The sequence below is a fragment of the Amblyomma americanum genome, chromosome 1 (genome assembly GCF_052857255.1).
Source record: "Amblyomma americanum isolate KBUSLIRL-KWMA chromosome 1, ASM5285725v1, whole genome shotgun sequence".
Lineage (NCBI taxonomy): Eukaryota > Metazoa > Arthropoda > Arachnida > Ixodida > Ixodidae > Amblyomma > Amblyomma americanum.
This window is the reverse complement of record NC_135497.1, coordinates 430,119,272-430,135,412: the sequence shown is the minus strand read 5'-3', so window position 1 is coordinate 430,135,412 and position 16,141 is coordinate 430,119,272. Positions and strand designations below refer to the sequence as shown.

Here is a 16,141-nt window from a genome sequence, read left to right as displayed (position 1 = left end):
TTATTTTGCGGAAGCACCAATTTTTACTGTTGGAAATGACAACAACGTACCTGAAAGCACGACTGAGGCACGCACTGACTCATGTAGCCAGTAATGCGCCATTTCTTTCCACAAAACCGACGGAGTCGAGAACGTTGTCAACTCCAACGCAAATGAAGCCAACGAACTCCTGCTGTAGCCCAATGCTCCACTGCCGTGTTTCTACCACAGCGTTTTATAATGGGTTTGCTGTCCAGATGCTAATCGGTTAGGTCGCCGCCAGGGGTCCGGGAAGTGAGTGCGCGTGCGCCTGCGTCTGCAGCCTCATTTCCTTGTAGGCCTTGGTGGCCCGGAGTCCAGACTATGTAGCGGAGCGTGGGATCTCGGTACAGTACCGCGTTGCGAAGCATTCAATACGCTTTCAGGGAGCCCGCCATATGGAGCTGATCTGGATGCATTCACACTCTTGGAAACTAGTCAACAAAGACGCCCATGAGCAAGCCCTAGTTCCCATCAATCGGCTCTTCCCTGGACGGCATGCACTTATTCTGCGAGCTGACGCAGGCATATCCATTTAGCTGAAGCGCACAAACAGACGAGGACGCAGAAAAAAGAGGTGACGCACGGACCCTACTCTAAACCCTCTGCGTACTCTAAAGAAACCTGCAACACACGACATCAGACTCGATCAGGGCAATCATCTCAATAGAAGCCGAAGAAGCGTTAGCGATATCGTGTTTCACTGCCACTCGTATCCTGAGCGATTCCAAAACCCCAATTCAAAATTTTGAGCGCGGGAAGGTACATGCAGCCGCCTATAAAATTCTCTTCTCCAACACCCAAGCACCTCGCCCCATCCAAATAGCCTAGGTACCGGCCCATTCGGAAAATCTCGGTAACGAAGCGGCCCATTCCGGTGATCGAGCGTTCGTGAACCGAGCGGCGCCTACCAAAGACACAGGGAGCGCGAGAGACCGGTTGGTCACATATCACGACAGCAAGCTACACTACTGTGAAAAACGTCTACTTTACCCCCCGCCACACACATCGCTGACAAAACAATAGATGACCTGGCGACAGCTCCAGGCTCGCACATTCCTCTCCCCAACGATAATTGCGCTTTTCTCCCCTTCTACTCACCCCCCCCCCCTCAATGTTCCGTCTGTGGAGCCCCGATAGCCCCATTCGAACACATTATGCTCATCTGCCGTCAACTGCAACCACCGGCAACGAGACGGCTTATTGCATCACTCGCGAATCGATTGACCAAGCAAGCCCGCTCCGCCGGGAATGGATACGCGCGACGCGGGCCTCACGTACCATGACATTACCTTGCACTACCGCTTGTCTCGGCTCACTTTTCCCGCTCCGCACAAATCCCTTTTCCAACATCGCCAATGCTTGTGGCGCCACCTTCAGGACCACACATTTCATACTCGCCCAAGTGTTGACCTCCTCTACCAAGGAACGTACTCGACTACCTGCCGCTTATTTGACAGCCCAAGAGCCGACTGCGCTCATATCTTATTCACCTGCCCTGCACACTTGCCCGCTGCCTCTTCGTGCCTAACCGGTCCGCAGCAGTGGGAGGCTGCTTTGTGCAGCACCTAGCCGGATCTCCAAGATCGGCTGGTGACCTGGACAGAGGAAGCCGCGACAAGGCACCGCCTGGATGCCGCAGCCAGCAGCCTGAAGGACGCCCGCAATGCTGCGGCGGATTTTTCCTCATTAGGCTTTCACTTCAAAAAAAGATTTCTCACCACCAACACCGGCCCAATGGGCCCTCGCCGACGCGGATCGGTGGGAGGACGTGGTCTCTAGCTCCTACCCGGTCTCGCAACTGAGGCTGGTGCAGCGGGCGGAGAAGGTCACCGTCAGGCACGTGATGCCGGCCACCACCCACAAACAGGAGCCAGCCCACCTCTGAAATTCTTAACTATAAGGGCTCCGCCAAATATTAAGTTTTTCACCGCCACCAACCATTTGCGGTGTATCAGTGGTTAGAGCGCTCGCTTACCTACCGCGGCGGCTACGTTTTTGTGGAGGCAAAACCCTAAGGCGCGCGTGTGCTGTGCGATGTCCGTGCACATTAAAGATCCCCAGGTGGTCGAAATTATTCCGGAGCCCTCCACTACGGCACCTCTTTTTTTCTTTCTTCTTTCACTCCCTCTTTTATTCCTTTCTTTACGGTGCGGTTCAGTTGACCAACGATATATGAGACAGATACTGCGCCATATCCTTTCCCCAAAAACCAATTGTTATTATTTTACCGCCACCACACGCGCACCCTTCCCTCCCCTATTTAATCTGCCACTCCCGCCCGGGATAATACACATCTTGCTGTATACAATGCATGCACACCCATCGCTACTGTCACCCACATTCTCATTGAATGCTCGACGCACCCTCCCCCGTGGGGCCCGCAGAGCTCCCGATCACCTGCCTGCGAATAATGGGACACCCTATTCCGTTCGAAGGACCAACCCGCCGCAGTGGCTGAGTGGTCAGCGCGCTCGGCTACTGAGCCGTAGAACCCGGGTTCGAGAGAGCGAGTGAGAGAACAACTTTATTGGCCACTTGAGGGTTGGGATTTAGGGCAGGTGGGCTGAGTGTGGCCCCAGGTGAGGGCGACGTCTTGAGCCCACGAGACGGGTGCGAGTTGTGTCTCGTCTGATGTTGGAATTCAGGTGGCGTGACTGGGCCGGAGAAGAGACGAGGACAATCGGAGGAAGAAAAGTTGGAAATCTTTATACAAAGACTACTTAATTAATGTACAAGTAAGGGCAACTGAGAGTGCCTCTCAGTAAAGGGAGCATCTTAGCAGTTGGGAGTCTCTCCCAGCAAAGGGTATTACTCAATAGAGGGGCTCTCCTCTGGTACGAAACAGCAGCTCGTTACATGCTCTATGTATTCCCCAGATCCCTAGCTGGGGAATACAGTTCGAAGAATGATGTCCAATCAAACAATGACACTTGTGGTACCACCCACGGAGAGGCGGTCCTGATGTTCTCTCGTAACTCGGTCGATGGAAAGGGAACAGGACCCGGTCACGCTGTCGTCCACACGGCATCCAGTGGGCGCGCACGTTGGTCCGGACTGCGCCCATGTGGAACAGGAAGGCGCCTGCGTGACGGGCTGTCTCCCAGCAGGGATTGAAAGATCTTGTACTTCGTCGTCTGATGACCGGAACGTGGAACCTCTGTCGAAGGCGCAGCTCTCGGGCAATTGTTCAACCCCAGCGTGACTGAAGAGGACAACACTGATCTTGTACTTCGTTGTCTGATGACCGGAACGTGAGAGATGTGTCGAAGGCCCAGCTCTCGGGCAATTGTTCAACCCCTGCGAGACTGAAGAGGACAACACTGGTCTTGTACTTCGTCGTCTGATGACCTGTTCGATCAGACGGGGTTGCTATTATCGTCATTGCTTCCGACATTCCTGCAGCCACGTTTCTTCCAGAGGGCTCATTCACATTCGCGGTGGTTTTCAGGGAATCCTCCTCATGTCCAAATTCGCCGAACTCATCAGCAGGAAGGGAGCGCGAGCACAGCACTAGTCTTGCAAAAAGCTGGAGGCAACCCTGCAAGGAGAGAGCTGGCAGTAATGTTTGTGGGCGCATGTTACCCTCGCATCCCCAGAGGATGTGTGCTTGAGTGACGAACAGTGCGTGGCCGCATTTAGGACAGACTGGGTCATATTCCCCGTTACTCAGGTCAGGGTTGGGAGGCGGATACACGAGTCTTGTCTTCTGGTAGAAGTCGGTGATTTTCGTTTAGGATAGGGGGCCTTGGTGAGAGCATCCGGGCTCGAGGCGTTGGCTGTCCGCTTGGTCAGGCCTCAGGCTAAACGGTCGAACCCTTCGTTCCTGAGTTTCCCGCGTGCGCAGGTACCCACACTAAGCTTACAGTGCGGTCGAAAGTGCAGCCACCCGTGCAGACCATCCGTGTGTTAAGTATGCTGGTACAGAACAACACCAAGAACTCTGAAACCATCCAACGCGTACGAACCACCGCCAACCATTCCAGAGGCCTCATCCGCCTCATCAACACTCGCCGCAGAAGCATGCGGGAGACGACCTCTGCCGCCTCACACGAGCCTTCCTTCTTAGTACGATTGTCTACTTATTCCTCTAATACCACCTGCGCCGCCAATATGAAGAGGTGGTAAACAGCGTCATCCGCTCGGCGTATAAGGCGGCAATGGTACTGCTCCAGTTCGCCAGCACGCAGCGTCTGCTCCAGCTCGGGGTATATAACACGCTCACAGAGCTTATCGAAGCACGCAAGACTGCCCAGATACACCGCATTTCTCGCACCAAACGCGGTCGGTACATTCTTGACCGTCTTATCATCAACCCTACAGGTGATTCCCACCCCACTTGTTCTCTTCCAACTGAAGTATTGAGTCGGCTGATCGTCAAACCCATCACCGAGGACATTTTGCCCGGACGCCACGATACGCGCCTTCAACTCAAGGCCCGGGCTCTGGAAACACGTACTCCACCGACGAACACGCCATGTACGTGGACGTGCCGAAATCTGACTCCAACAAGTACGTGGCCTGCGTAGCCACGCCAACCACGACCCTCATCAACGCTCCAGCAATGCGCACACACTCCCCCACCACTGCCGAAGAGTTCGCGATTGCGCTGGCCATCGCAGATCCCCGCACACGCACGATTCTAAGGGACTCTAAACGAGCAATTCAAAATTTCTCTACGAAATCAATTTTTCTACCCGCTCCACACATCCTTCGCGGCTTCACTCTCAACCCGGGTTCGAACCTTACCGCGGACTCTGCGTTGCGTTTAAGGCGAAACGCAAAAGGCCCCGTGTGGTGTACGATGTCAGTGTACGTTAAAGACCCCCAGGTGATCGGAGGCCACATCTTATCCAGGTTGAATGCAAAAATTCCCCTCTGGTGTGCAATGTGAGTGCAGGTTAAAAATCCCTAGTAGGTCTGAGTAGCAGGGTGCTCTCACCTGAGGCATCTCTCTTAGCGCTTGTGCAGGTGCATGGGACATCAAACCTCACGTACCTTTATTATTATGTAATTCTGGAGTCCTCCACTCTGGCACCTCTTTCTCTCTTATTGGACAGCCGGACAGCGTGGTTCGGGTGCCAACAGGGATGTGAAACAATTAATGATTCATTTTCTTTCTTCAAAAGCCTTTTTTTATAAGCTCCCTCCTCACCTGGTGATGCCCGCGGCACGTAGGACAGAATCGCGGGTCTGTGTCGATGGAGGCGGCCGAGTTTCGATGGAGGCGAAACGCAAAAGGCGCCCGTGAGCTCTACGATGTCAATGCACGTTAAAGATCCCCTGGTGGTCATTGTAATTCCGCAGCCCTCCACTACGCACCCCTATCGTGCTTTCTTCTTTCACTCCTTCCTTTATCTCTTTCCTTACGGCGCGCTTCGAGTATCCATCGAGAAGTGTGACAGTTACTTTCGCCATTACATTTCCTGAAAGCCAATTTTCCTTTTTTTACCTAACTCGGGATATGGACCGAGATGGAGCGTGTTTGAGACGACAACCTTCAATGCAACAGCCTATATTGCAGCGAAGCTGTATACTTCTACCGTGCAAAGTTTTCGTGTCGTCGGCGTCGTCATCAAAAAACGCCAGGCTAAAAATGGAATGCTACTGCGAATGGAAAATTACCCAACAGCATACAGCTCGTATATCATACTGATCATAAAGCAGTCGTGATGTAAATGAAATTTAAAAAAAAGAAATAAACAGATAAAAATGGTAAACCTCCTTTGAAAACAGGCATATGGCATACAGCTCAGTACTCGTTTTCATTATGAAAAAAACATAAAACAAGCACCAAAACAACATGACGGATGATAAGGCGCGTGAGAAGAATAGAAACACCGCTTCATCAATGCAGCTCAATCACCTACCATTCATGGTTCATACATTTATTTAACCTTAGAACACAATATCTTTACATTTCGAACTGAAAATCTCAGTGTATATCATACGGATTCAAAAGCAGTCATGAATGTCGTGAAGTAATAAAGGGTAATATAAGGCCATGTCACTTGGTTTTGGTTTCTCTTTTTGTAGAGCCGCATGTGTGAGTTTTCAAGTGACGTCACGGTGGGTAATTGAGTGCAGCTTAGAGCTTCGCTGTCGAACCCCCTTCACAGCGTGAATTGCAGCTATAATTTTTTTTCTTTTAAGGACCTTTTAAAGAGACTAAAGCGTTCGTTTACAAGCGATTCTGTTAAACCTGCGGTATAAACGGTCTATTTTAATTACCATCCGTTGTTGCACTCAACCTACGCTGGAATTCAGTGCGGTGTTGCGCCTTGTACAGATTGGGATGCCGGAGGGACTGCAGCAGCAGGTCTGATTTAGCCGATAATATCAAGCTCTATCTTCCCCACTTGGTGGAAGAGTATACGCCAAGCCTTTTTAAGACGAACGTTTTGTACGTCAATTCTGCGGGGCAGTCACACGTCCCGAATTCAGATGAATTTTCCCATCATGAAAACATCAAACTGCGTTGCGAATTCCTCGTGGTAGATAGGATCTGCTGAGTAACGTTGGCGTTACATCAGGTCCACTCGCGCCGCGTGTATATACTGCCGGACAGGAAACTTTAGCGTAGTTCACGGCAGCAGTGCCTATTCTTTTGTGGTATGTAGGCTTAAATTCTTTTGCAATACGAGTTTGGCAGCAAGGGTTTATCTTAGAACTCTCCTGAGGTGTTCGAACAGTCGTAACCATAAAATTTACGGACGGCACTTAATGCTACTTGCGCGAATTGAATGCGAAACTATTTTTTATTGTATTTACTTTCTCTCATTTAATTATTTTTTCCTTCGAATGAGATCTCACTCCTTGCCGCACAGTCTGAGTTTCAGCTGTGTCCGTCCTCGTGATGCATCTGAGTACCTAGTGTAACTGGTTCAGTGGACACCTTAATCGCTCTATGAGGCCGCGCCCAGCTACAAATCTAAGCTGCCGCCAATCTGAGCGAAATCTATGTGGTTAGCCTCGGAGTTAATTGTTCCCTAGAGGCGTATGAGCAGCTCTGTATTCGTCCCGTGAACCCAACCTCCGCCCTCCCCCATCGCGCCTGCTCTACATCTTCATTTCCCACGTCAGCTATGCCTTCAATCGAACAAGTCACATAGCAATCCACAGGCAACGCTTTGGCGCAAATTGCGCACCATCTCCCATCTCCACTACTTTTCAACATCACTCATTCCCAAGGCTCGCAAACTAGAGCACATCCCAAACCTCTCCCACTACTTCTATGCATACTACATTGCCTTATGGACCACCATAGACAATATATGGACCATGGAAGAAACCCTTCAAGCAGGTGCCGACGCGGTAGGGGAGTGCACAGCCTCTATATGCCTCGCATGCTCCTCTGCTAAGTCTGAACTCTTGCTACTCCACCCGACCGCGAACCGCCACAGGAAGGAAAACACCTCCATACACGTCGAGGTCAATGGTCTACCAGTGTCAGAGGTTGACAAAAACGCATTCTAGGCATGTTCTCACAAAACAATGGACGCAACATGTAGACCATTTCGACACTAACTATCACTACATATCAAACCATCTGACTGATTAGAAAAAAATCCAACAAACACCCAGGCGTGCGTGATGATGACCTGAGCCGGCTAGTGCAGGCATTCGTGATTAGTCGGATGGTTTACTCCCTTCCCTACCTCTACCTCACAAAGGCTGAAGAGAAGGCAGATGCAGTAATAAGGCAGGCATACAAGTCAGCCTTAAATCTCTCACAACGAACTCTCTCCACCCATCTCTCACGCATGGGAGTACACAATGCACTACAAGAACTAACTGAAGCTCATCGCTTGGCTCCGATTGACAGACTCTCCTACACGAATATAGGTAGACACATTCTCGCCTCTCTCAATATTCAGCCAACAGATCCACCCACCACAACACCCACACCATCCCAACACACATCAAGGGAAAGACTCATAGTTCACCCTGTGCCCAAAAATATACACCCAGTTCACAACCAGGCCACACGCGAAGCTCGTGTCAGGGCTTTACCCAAAGCTCACACAAACGACAAAGACGCGGTCTACGTGGACGTGGCAGAGTACACCCGCAATTCGGCCTACGCCATCACTGTAGCATCGCATGACCTCGAACACATAACCTCGTTCGCGCTTAAGGCAACAACCTCACTTGAATCCGAAGAAGCAGCCATTCCGTTTGCCATTTCATCCTGCGCTGCCACACACATTCTGAGTGACTCTAAAACAGCAATCACGAATTTTGCACTGGGACAGATTCATTCTACCACCGGAAAACTTCTCAATTCTGGCTCTACAGAACACCGATCACTTCAAATTTTTTGAGTGCCAGCCCACGCAGGCAACCCCGGCAACGAAGTGCCCCACTCTCTTGCTCGAGCGTACGTCAACTGAGCAGGGCAAACCGTAGACCGGAGTAGCGCTAGGGACCGGCTCGTCACCTATCATGAAATAACCATCCATTACAAGGAGTAGAGACTCGTCTATCCCCCACCACACATCTTCCTCTCTAAAGAACAACAAACTACCTGGAGACAGCTCCAGGCTCGCACATTCCGTTCACCGGCTCTTTTAGCCCTTATCCACCCAAGCCAATACAGACCCGAATGCTCTCTTTGTGGGGCTCCGAGAGCGAACTTTGACCACATTTTATATCTCTGCCGAGAATTACAACCACCATCTCGCTGGAACCTCCCGGACAAAGAGGGTTGGGAGATCGCGGTCTCCAGGTCCGAACCAGCCTCACAAAGGCGGCTGGTAGAGTAGGCTGGAGAGGTCGCCGCACGGCATCGACTGTTGGCCACCATCTGGGATCAAGAGCTAGACCAACCCTAGGCAGTTACTCATCCATAAGGCTCATCAATAAAGTTTTCACCTACCTACCTGAGTCCCCTCTCCTTTCATATTTTCTCACTATCAACGCCTTTTCCTCAATTCGTCTTGTGCACTCCGTCGCCAGCCTCTTATTTCTGCTCTACATCTCTTTTTTGCTCGGTGGACCCTTCGCCGCGAGGCCCAGAGCATGATAAACCTAGGAGGACTGGGAGATTCTGCTGCGCACCGTCGACCCGGTCGAGAAACCATCGATATCCCGACCGGGATGCCAGTATTGTGGCCCGAAGGAACATAAACACTTTACTGCAGTGGGGTTGTTCAGGGACCCAGGGGCTTGAGCGCCCCGAAGTCCTAGGTTTTCGAAATTACCAGAGCCCTTCGCTACGGCACCCCTCATATCTTGAGCGCTCTGGGCTGTCTCTCAATGATAATGAAGTTTTTATGATTATGAAGACTCCGTTTGCCACCTGCGTTCTGAATGCACTAAAGGCAGAAGTAACACGCCCATTGACTTGTGAAATGGAGACGTACAGAAAGCGCTGCAACACGGTTCAGTCGCCCCTGTTGCTGCTGTTGTTGCGACTGAAGGAAGACAGTGCACGAGCCTGCCCACTGGCTCAAGCTGAGCCACAGTCGCTGCACGTTTATCTTGGATTATTTGAGCTAATCCACATTCATTTTTTTCATCCAAACACACACCAGAGTTTCAAGAAGAACGTGTGACACGTAGCGGTCTAGTGTGGTTTCGCGGACGCACTAGTTTCGCAACCTCCGCTTCGTTGCCTGTTATAGGTCGTTCCCTTCGCCAAAAGAATTTTTTATTGCGTAGCACTTTTAGCCACAAACACGGAGTTTGCTGATGCAGTCAGAATCTTGGGCCGGGCGGTTTAAATGAAAACTGAAAATTGGTTTTTGAGGAAAGGAATTGATGCAATGACTGATTACTTACCTCGGAGGACACCAAAACCACGCCGTAAGGGAAGGAATAAAAACAGAGAAAGAAAGGAAGAAATATGTGCCTTAGTGGTGGTCTCCAATATAATTTCGACCAAGGGGTAGATTACGTAACTGTCAATTAGGAAAATTGTCAAAAACTTCTCACAAAGGTTTCAATAAGCCTCGCTTCTATTGGTCGGTTGTGGCCAGCTATTTGTGTCATGGGTGGCTGCTGATAACGTCGCGGATATGACAGAAGTGATGACGTTGCACACCTAATTATGCAGGCGCTTATTGACAGTTTTTTGTCACAGTTTCGAGGCTGTCAATTTGACCGTTGTGTTTGTGACAGAAAATGGCGGCGGTGTACTGCAGCGATACGACTGAGGCGGATGCGCTGGCGCGATCAACGGCGAAGGAGGGCGCACGAAGACGCGTTTGACTTCCCGGACGAGCTATTTCGATGCCTTTTTCGACTGGAGAAGCAGAATGTGGAGTGTTTGTGCGTCGAACTCACCGCTGAACTGGGAGGTTTGCGTGAGAGTGCGCTGTCGGTGCGGCGGCAGGTGCTGTGTGCATTGCGCTTCTTTGCCACGGGCGGCTTTCAGGCTGCCGTTGGTAGCGAGGCGCACGTCGGCATCGCACAACCGACGTTGAGATAATGCGTGCGGCAGGTCTTGAAGGTAATTTGTAAAGTTAGTGTGCAGAAGGGTTGGGTTCCGTCGTCACCTCTATGACACACAGCTACATATAAATAAGACACGCTTATAAACTGGCAAAGCACTTTATTTTTCCCAGCAAATGGCACTTCGTGGCCGTCTTCTCTCTCCCAGGGGAAAGAAACAAACAACCACTCGTCACATACTGCAACGCCTCACCTTCTGGCATTTTTGTCATCGATCGAAGGAGCCGAACAACACAGACTTCAACAAGTTGACTTCGTCGATTTTGTACCAAGCGCTTCTTGCAAGTTCGCTCGGTAGTCACGTAGCCTTCACTGCATTCGTTGAAATTTTTCTGTGCTCTTAAGTCAACCGCACAGTACCTCGATTCCAGATGCCGCGCAAAAAAAAAACAATAACACGGCGTGAAACAGCTGCTTCTGTGCAAAGCGCCCTTTTTACTGCCGTCAGCACACCCCCGCGGCACCGAAAGTTACCCACCAGTCAAATTAATGGCACAACCTTGAGCGCTTTTTTTTGCTTCATATTTTCGAACATTAAACACAATGTTTTGACAAAATAAAATAAGTTATTTTCATCGTTGCTTATTTCTTATTTCATTTTACAAAAATTAAGCCGACGATCCCTCGAATGCTCTCGGGATCCCGCCCAGCGGTAATTGGCTGATTCCTCGTTGCGTCACGTGATGACGTCTCATCATGACGGCATTTTGACGTCACTATCAATAACTTTTGACAGAATTTGTCACAGTTGCGTAATCTAGCCCCAAACTACGATATTAACCATGCATTGAGATCGCACAGCACAGGGGCGAACAAGGCAACCGTGTGCCACGCGTGTCATACGCCGACTAAAAGCCTGATAACTGAAGTGTTCCATTCGCCGTTTGCGGCTCGCTTCAGGCGTCCAGAGACAAAGTGAACTAGCTATGCGCCGTTCCTCTACTCAGAACTGAGATAAATTTTACGCGACAGGGTATAAAACTGTCTGTCTGTCTGTTGTTGCCAGGAAGAAAGAAAAGGAAAGTGCACAGGCCTGCCCACTGGCTCAAGCCGAGCCACAATCGCTACCACGTGGAGATAGTAGGAGAGTTGAAAGATGGGATAGAAAGACAGGATAGTAAAGACGCGTGGTATAAAGACCCAGGCCGATCACGGAGGCAGTGCAATACCAGGACAACCGGTGGCGGAAGTGAAGCAACCCTCAAACTCTCCTCCACATTTCTAAAAATAAGTCCAATTGGGACCCGTATCAGATAAAACTCGTTCGGTGGAAAAACCATCAGTGTAGTCGGCACCACGTGCCGAAAATAATCTGGGGCTGCGTTAAAAAAATCGTTTCATGCTAACTGTTTGCCGCATAGTGTTTCGGATGGTGTCATACGATTTAGCGTTTCGTGCAGCATAAACTTATTAGTCAGGTTAGAGCCTAGCTTGCGAAAGGGACTTGAACCTGCACCGTGTAATCGGGGACTGAGTAAAAAAATTGCATGGTGGTAATTTGTGGTCTGAGGAAGGGACAGGCGCATATCTCCCTCCCAGGGTCAGTTGATAACTCAATCGCGCTTTGAGGTATGTGGGGTGGTGAGAGAGATGTGCGCTGCCTGCCTTGGCGCTGACAATGTTGTGGCAGAAACGCCGCACTGAAGCGATAGGCCGCCTGTGTTCGTAGGGCTTATTGACGTTTGTGTTGACAACGTTGTAGGCTTAGAATGGAATGCATAACCAACTACTATCGCATAATACACTTACGGCGAAGATTATGTGTCCTCTATATTTTTTTATTTCATTTTTATGACAAGACGCGGATTACGTACTGACAAAGATGCGTGACAGTTATTGTGCCTTTTCTTCAGATAAAAGCATATTGTGTCACAAATAGAATTATGCGTCCAGGCCGGAACCCGCTGGAGTGGCTCTGTGGTGAGGATGCTCGGCTACTGAGCCAGAGTTTCCTTGTTCGAATATCAGCCGCGGGGGCCACGTTTCGATAGAGACGAAATGCAAAGGCGCCTGTTTTCTGTGCGATGTCAGTGCAGGTTAAAGTTTTACAGGTGGTCGAAGTTATTCCGGAGCACTCCACTACGGCACCTCATTCTCTGTATCGTATCGAAAAACCGAACAGTGCGGTTCGGTAGTCGACCGGGATGTGACAAAATTAATTCGCAATTTACATTCCACAAAAGTCATTTTTTATATAAGCTCCCTCCCCAGCTGGCGATGCCCGCGGAAAGCAGGACCGAATCGCGGGTCTATGTCGATGGAGGCGGCCACGTTTCGATTGAGGCCATCCATCGGTCTATGGCCTCTACCAAAGCCTCCTCGAATTTTTTAAGGCCTCCGCACTTTCCTCCTCGCACCCTTTGACGTCACCCCACCTTGACCGGTCGGGCGGTAGGGTGACCGGTCAAACAAGTTGGTGCACTACCGCCTAGGCTTGTCAGTACACACGTGCTGCGTGCAGTGTCCTGTCACGGCAGCTTGACTCTGAAGCTAAGCACGTGTTTCTTTTCGTAGCGTGGTCTGATTTCCTTCTGCAAACGTGTGTTGTGTGCTGCATATCTGCGTCGTGAAAGTGTCAGTGAAAGTTCCGGCAGTCCAGGATGGGCCGCTGTTGCGTGCCGAACTGCCGTGGAAATTATGACGGCGGTCCGAAGGTCCGTGTCTTCTCGTTCCCAAAAGACGACCGGAGGATAAAATGGAAGCAGGCCATCCGGCGTGATGATTTGGACATCGACACACAGCGGGATCCAAAGGTAATATAATTTTCCCATATGTCAATCACTGTTAATGTCAAATGATAATATACATTCGGATGCATTAAGCATACGGCATGCAACCAGTTCGATACACGGCGTGCTGCAGTTGATGGCAGTTAACTGACATACAGCAGCACTTATAAGCAGCACCAATAGCAGTAATTAGCCAATCTGTGGTAGTAACAATAGCACTTACATCGCAAAAGAAAAAAAGAAAACAGGACGTAGAAAAATTTCATATACTCAAAGGGAACATTCCTCTTTTATGCAGGTGTGCGAGCTCCATTTTAAGCCCGAATACCTCCGGTCTACAACACCGTACACAGATGCTGATGGAAAGACAATAGAAGTTGCGATGAACCTCACCCGACTCACTCCTGACGCGGTACCTACGATACTGCCAAATTGCGCATCATACTTGTCTAATTCTGCACCGATTCGCGAGGAGCCCGATGCAAAACGGAGACGACGCGAAGCAACTCGTCTGCAAGACGCCATCGAGATGTCACTTGCGACACATGAAGAAGAGGAGCGCAGGAACAAAGTCTCGTCGTATGGGCAACTTCTGTCTCTCCTTGAAGGTCTTCACGTCTCAGACTTCTGGGTGATGCGAAAAACTGACGCCGCCGTAGCATTCTTTCACGTCAACGAGAATTCAGCGCCCCCAGAAATCGAACGCTCCGTGGTAGTAAATAATTCGTTGAAGGTGTCAGCCTTTTGGAGAAAAGTTGAGCTGCGCGGTGGTGAAATGACAGTTCCCGACAGACTTGAAGACATGCGCAGTTTGGAATCCGTCCTAAAAAGTGTGCAGCAGTTCAAAGCACCCGACCGTTGCGAGAAAGGCGAAAAACTGAAAGCCTGCTTTCAATTACTTTTTTCTCTTCTTGATGATCTTTCAAGTGATGACCTTCTGCCAGTGGAAAAGATGGAAACCCTAAGATTTCTAAAAGAACAGCTTCATCTGCTCAACAGAGAACGGACTGCATTTAGATATTCTTCAGAGCTTGTCATCTTGTCAAGCGTATTTTTCACAATTTCCCCACATGCGTACAAATTTGTTCGTAGCTCTGGAAAATTTATCTTGCCTCATCCCTGTACAATCACCAGACTCTGTAACAAATACAACGTTAGCCCTGCGGCAGAGCAAAGTGATCAGGGTTTTTAAAGTTATATAACAAAAAAAGCAAATCTTCTGAAACCCCATGAGAGGACGGTAACACTTATGATGGATGAGCTCCATATACAGCAATATTTTGAGTATAAGGGAGGTTCCCTCACGGGAACAGCATCCAACTCCTCTGAAGCTGCCAAAACTGCGCACGTATTTATGACGCAGTCGTTGCTTTCTGGACACAACGATGTGGCATATATCTTGCCAGTTTTCAGCATTGAGGCAAGTGGCTTGCATGAAGTCCTCAAAAAGGTTATTTTAGGGCTTGAAAAAGCCGGTCTCAAGGTTATTGCGGTTGTAAGCGATAACAATTCTATAAACGGAAAAGTAATGTCATTATTTTCCAAAAAAAAAGCAATTGACATAGTGTATCCTCATCCGGCAGACAATGCACGGCCGTTGTTTTTTGCGGTGGATCCTGTGCACCTGTTAAAGTGCATTAGGAACAATTGGCTCAATCAAAAAAATCCAGATAAATCTTTTCTTTATCCAGAGTTTAAAAGCACAGAATCAAAGCTTGACATAAAAAAAGCTTCGTTTCAGACGCTTCGGGACCTGTATACTTCAGAGCGACACAACCTGTCTAAATTTGCCTATGGACTAACATACAAGGCCTTGCACCCAACAAATATTGAGCGTCAAAATGTGAAACTTGCGCTCAAAGTAATCAATCCTTTTGTAGCACAAGCTCTGAAGACTCCCGGTACGAAACCCGGCTTTCCTTATGCCGCTGATACTGCGGAGTTCATTGATTTAATACACAGGTGGTGGTGCATCGTGAACACAAAAACACCATCAAAAGGCCGACACCTCAGAGATCCTTATCAGGAGCCTGTCAGAAACATGACTGGTGTGCAGCTGCAATTTCTTGGTGAATTTGTAGACTGGTTGGACACATGGAATGACCTGAAGATGAGTGGCAGCCGTTCTGGTTCACTGACTCCAGAAACTCATGCAGCACTCCAGCTGACATCATATGCGTTGATAGAACTGAGCAGGTACTGTCTCGAAGAGCTTAATTTTGAATATGTCTTGCTGGGGAAATTTCAAACAGATAGTTTGGAGAGCAGGTTTGGACGTTACCGCCGGCTTCCTGGATCCAATTATCATATTTCTGTTCAGCAAATATTTGAGTCGGAAACCAAACTGCGTCTTCAAGACTCACTGGTATTTCCAGATATGAAAGAACTCTCAGAGTCCAGCACCATCACATTTGAAGGCAGAAAATTGCAAGACCAATACAACATCACGGTTACATGGGATGACATCAATTCAAAGAAACAAAGTTTGCCCGCAATAATTTACATAGCTGGTTTCTGCGCCCACGCCGCCTTGAACAAACTTCCTTGCGAAGCTTGTGCAAGAAACCTGACTAGAGAGGACAGGGACATTCCACCGGACGAGAACTGTCTAATTCAAGGGCTCACTAGAGGAGCGCTCAAATTTCCGCAGCCTGTCGTTGTGAACGCTGTTCTGCACACAGAAATTGTGCTTGAAAAATTGACGACAAAAGAAAACGCCGCGCAGTTCCATTCCACACGCCATCAGAGAGAGCAGCTCCTTTGCTTACTGAAGCACTTGTTGAGCGATGACGAAGATTTGGATGTTTGCTGCAACGGACATCACCCGGACAAAGTGATTTCCAACATTTTGTGGGCTGCCACGAACACCTACATGAAAATATACGTCCAGATGAAGACGGACCTGCTAACGGCTAAGAAGGCCGCAGCTCAAGAGAGAA

The 16,141-nt window shown here is 49.4% G+C and overlaps 1 pseudogene; it reads left to right on the top strand.

Moving 5' to 3' along the window:
- Nucleotides 1–12,795: 12,795 nt before the first annotated feature.
- Nucleotides 12,796–15,893, top strand: LOC144103869 (uncharacterized; annotated as a pseudogene).
- The last annotated feature ends 248 nt before the right edge of the window (nt 15,894–16,141 follow it).